General features: G+C 40.0%; 1 non-coding gene across 1 annotated transcript; it reads right to left on the reverse strand.

Annotated features, from left to right (window-relative positions):
• Positions 1–4,628: 4,628 nt before the first annotated feature.
• On the reverse strand, positions 4,629–4,763 carry LOC142444073 (U8 small nucleolar RNA). Its single transcript, XR_012783748.1, has one exon. It is a non-coding gene; the product is annotated as a U8 small nucleolar RNA (small nucleolar RNA).
• Positions 4,764–5,031: the final 268 nt, after the last annotated feature.

The following is a 5,031-nucleotide window of genomic DNA, read 5'->3' on the forward strand; positions in this document are numbered from 1 at the left end:
TGCCTGAGGGAGCTTGTGTACAACCTTAAACTTCTTCTATCCTTTATAAAACTCACTTGGATCATATTCCAGGCTTCCAGGCTTCAGAGTGAATTCTTTCTCAAGTGAAGCCAAGGACTGAGGTATTTCTCATGAGAGGCCTAACAAGAGCACAGTCCACTCACTCATAGTCCTTTTTTACTCAGTAGTAGGCCGGCCCCTCTCTGTAACCTTTCTCTCCCTTGATTTTCTGTAAGATAAAATGTGACGCTTAGCACACCCCAAGGAAATTCATATTACATAGAGTCAGAGCTATGTTGCATTTCACCCTAATATACTTACAACTGAATGACTTATATTAGACTACATCATGTAGATGATTACATCATTACATAACTGCAAAGTTCTCTCTTTAGGTAACTGCCAATACACTGACAAAAATAGTTCAGTTGATGTGAAACACATAGTTTGATAGTACACTCAATCTATGATAGTAATAAGTGTCTAATAAAAGCAAGTCTTAATAAATGACAATGCAGAGCGGACCACATGGCGGGCCCCATTATGAGACATGATGCCCCCCCACTGACCTATGGCCCTACAGGGGACAGCACCGGAGACACAGTGTGGGAATTGCGCCTGAACTGATCCCACCACACCGAGGCAAAACACTGGGGAAATGCAGAGGAACAGCAAGGGAATAGAGCGGCACGGTCCTCAGGGGATGCTGAGTGTGGACTTTGGGCCAAGGACGAGGTGCCCCAACAGACTGGACTGGAAAACACCCCTGAAGGCCAAGAAATGATCCTTGAACTAACTACAAGCTTTTATTTCTTGATATGTTTTGTTGTGTTTTTTTGTCAGTGGTTTGTTGTTGTTTCGTTGTATACTGTTGCTTTGTTTTCCTCTGTCTTGTTTTTGTGCATGTTATTATCTCTACAGGTCTGTCTAGATGGGATAGGCTGGATGAAGTATCCGGAGGAAAAACAACGGGACCTACAGTTCTGGGGGGACATGGATAGGGAGGGGTGGGGGTTAAGGAAGTGGTGTTAACAAACCCAGGAGCAAGGAACAACAAGGGATCCAAATCGGTGGTGAGGTGGAAGTGGCAGGCCTGGTAGGGAATGACCAAAGGTAAGGTAACAAAGAGATATAGCTGTAACCCAGGTGGGGACGGAGCATGATAGCGGGACAGGAGGAAAGTCAAGGGAAATAGAGGAACGAGCTACAAGGCAAAGGGCATTTATAGAGGTCTAGACAAAGACGTGTACACATGCAAATATATATATGTGGATGGGGAAATAGATCTATGTGCCTATACTTATAGATTTAATATTAATGTGGCGGAAGGACCTTGGGCCCCTACTCAAGCACTCCCTCAATGCATGAATACTTTCTTCTATTAAATTGCCATTCTATGATGCTCACCCTCCTGACACAACCGCTGAAGTCAAAGCAAGTGAACAAGCAAAAAATGAAGACAGCTGATGGTGCCCGGCTACCAAAAGAGATAGCATCTGGGGTCTTAAAGACTTAAAGATAAACAAGCGGCCATCTAGCTCAGAAGCAACAAAGTCCACATGGAAGAACATACCAGCTCGTGTGATCACGTGGTCCCGAAGGGATCAGTTATCAGGCATCAAAGAATAAAATATCATATCATTGAGTGCACACCTCCATGATATGATCGCCGAGGACAAATGGGTGCATAAGCAAATGTGGCGAAGTAAGCTGATGGTGCCTGGCTATCAAAAGACATAGTGTCTGGGGTCTTAAAGGCTTGAAAGTAAACAAGTGGCCATCTAGCTCAGAAGCAACAAAGCCCACATGGAAGAAGCAAACCAGCCTGTGCGATCACGAGGTGTTGAAGGGATCAGGTATAAGGCATCATAAAAAAAAAATCTTACCATAGTGAAATGAAGGGGTAATTGTAGAATGGAGACCCAAAGCCCATTTGTCGGCTGCTGGAGATCCCCTCACAGAGGGGTCTAGGGGAGGTGATGAGTCAGTCAGCTTGTGATGTAGCACTGATGAAGTATACAGCTTTCCTCCAGTTCCTAAATGCTTCCTCCCCCACAACTACCATGATCTGAATTCTACCTTGCCAGTCTGGATAGAGCAGAGGATGTACACTGGTGCAGATAGGAGCTGGAGACACAGGGAATCCAGGGCAGAAGATACCTTCAGGACCAGGAGTGTGGGGGGCAATACTGGGAGGGTAGAGGGTGAGTGGGTTGGAAATATGGAAATAGGGGACCGATTACAAGGATCTACATGTGACCTCATCCCTGGGGGAAGGACAAGAGAAAAGGGGGTGAAGGGAGACGCCAGACAGGGCAAGATATGACAAAATAATTATTTATAAAATATCAAGTGCTCATGAGGGAGGGGGAAGGGGGGAGTGGGGAGAGAGGGGATAAAAAGAGGACTTGATGCAAAGGGATTAAGTGGCAAGCAAATGCTTTGAAAATGATGAGGGCAAAGAATATACAGTTGTGCTTTATACAATTGATGTATGTATTTATTGTGATAAGAGTTGTATGAGTCCCTAATAAAATGTTTTAAAATATAAATGACAATGATTCTTATCACAATCTGTTTTCTATTAATTAGTAATAATAATAGTTAGCAAGAGTATGTCCCAAGTGTTTAGATTTGCAAAGCTTTCTCCTCCTAATTTTCTTTTAAGTTATTTTCGACTGAGAACTATTGCAGGTGCAGGTACAGGTGCAATGCTGAATTAGAATAGGTTCATATCTAGCTTCTGGAAAACTCTCAATACAAATTGATATTAATAGGTTTGTTACACTATTTTTTCAATAGCATGCTTAAACCACAGGGGCAGGTGGAGGCAAAAATAGATGAGTTTATGCTGAATGCAACTCACTGTAAGAATAAGCATCTCGTACCCATAAAAGTATCCCAATGCGATTTTGATCAGAACAGTGTCCTGTCACCCTCTTCTGGATTCACATGCCATCTTTCCTAGTCTGAAAAAAGTACTACAAAAGATCAATTTAAATCTTCATCAATCCATGTTCTCTTAAACAGTTAATCAAGAAAATCTTTTAAAAGTCTGGAAATGGGAAGATGATCTATCTGGTTTACTCCATGTGTTATCACGCTAATCAAAAATTAGCTCACACATTCAAGCAATCTAAAGCACCTGCTGGCTATCACATCACCCTGTGAAGGGAAGGATATTCTTGATTGAGCACGATATCTGCCATGTGTGCCTCTCAAGAGCAAGTATTGCAAGGCTGCTAAGAAGAAAGAGGTAGAAGCTTGAATGAAGTGATAAGTTGTTTCATATACTTTGATTTTCCGACTAACTTGATTTGGTAATTCTATTCGATATTGTAGAATAATTAATATTTCAACAGTTTCTCATATAACAGAGATCAGTCTTCTAACATTTCAAAAGAATTCTTATTATTAATCCAACATAGCATTTTCAGAAAGGAAAACATAATAAAAGATACCTACAAAATTATTTGCACTCCTTACAGTATTTGGATCACTCTAAGACTTCGCATTAAAAATCTGGCCTTTCAGGAAATTATAACTTCTTATTTGGGGAATAAACAGAAGTAATGAAATGCCAAAAGTACAATATCCTCAGTGTTAGTGAGCTAAAATGGACTTGGTTTGACCATTTTTAATCAGAAAATAAAATAGTTTCCTATGCCAGAAATGACATATCAAGGAGAATGTTGAATTCACAATCAAAAAGGACATTTGAAACTATATCTTGAAGTACAATTTTGTCTGTGATAGGATATTGATCCATATTCAAGGAAATCCAATCAATAAAGCTATTGTTCATATTTATGCACCCACCAGAGACTTGTCTTCAAGAAGTTGAAGAACTGTCCCAGTCCTCAGTCTGAAATTGGTCAAACAGGCAATGAAGATACATGGATAGTTATTGATGATTGGCATGTGAAAGTTGGAAACACAAATGAAGGAGCAGTAGTTAGAACATATGGAATTGGTGAAAAAGTTAAGCTAGAGATCATTTCACAGAACTTTTCAAGACCAACTATGCTTGAGAGCAATGTCTATTTTCAGCAACACAAAAGGCAACTATCCACGTGGACTGCTACACATGGAATGCACAGCAATCAAATGGAGGCCATCTGTGGGAAGAGGCCATTGAGAAGCTCAGTATCAGCAGCTAACACCAGGACTGTGACTGACTACAGAGCAGACCATCAGTTGTTCATGTTTAAGTTAAAATTGAAGCTGAAGAAAAAAACAAGCCCACAAGAATAAAAATGCGACCTTGACTCTGTCTCCTCGCACTTTAAGAACATTTGAAGAACAGATTTGAAACATGGAGTACTAAGGATAGAGACCTGATAAACCTTAGGAGAACACTAAGAATGCCATTCAAAAAGAAAGGAAAATGTCATTTTCAAAGACAGGGGAGAAAGGAGGATCAAAGTTATGTCAGGAGAGACTCTGAACATTGATCTTAGTCATAGAGGAGCTAGGTACAGGAAGAAATGACAGAGCCACACAAGCAAACAGAAAATTTCAAAGGACAGCTTGAGTGAACAAAATTATATATATATATATATATATATATATATATATATATATATATATATATATATATATATATATATATATATATATATATATTCATCAGACAGGAGCAAACAGGATGTTGCGAGTCCTGCTCACAGGGAGACGCTAATCACATATCATGAAAGCTCCGATCATCATTGTCTCTCTGTTCTCCAAAAGGAGGAACTGGTAAGGATTAACCTCACTGATGATCAAAGTAAGATATTTTAATGAAATGTGAAAAGCCCTAGAATTAGAAAATCAATAAAGAAAAACAAGGTCAGCGTAGGGTAAAGAATTAAGGCTCAAGTAGAAATCTTCAAGGATTCTATGGCAAAATACTAAGTGATCCTGGAAGCCCCCAAAGACAATGGCAGGGATAGACACATTCACTGTAATAAACGTGCATATTTACGTGATACGGATGATTAAGTCCTCATTGCCTTACAGTGCGCTCAAAGCACAAAGGAAGCAGATTGG

The sequence above is a fragment of the Tenrec ecaudatus genome, chromosome 3 (assembly GCF_050624435.1).
Source record: "Tenrec ecaudatus isolate mTenEca1 chromosome 3, mTenEca1.hap1, whole genome shotgun sequence".
NCBI lineage: Eukaryota > Metazoa > Chordata > Mammalia > Afrosoricida > Tenrecidae > Tenrec > Tenrec ecaudatus.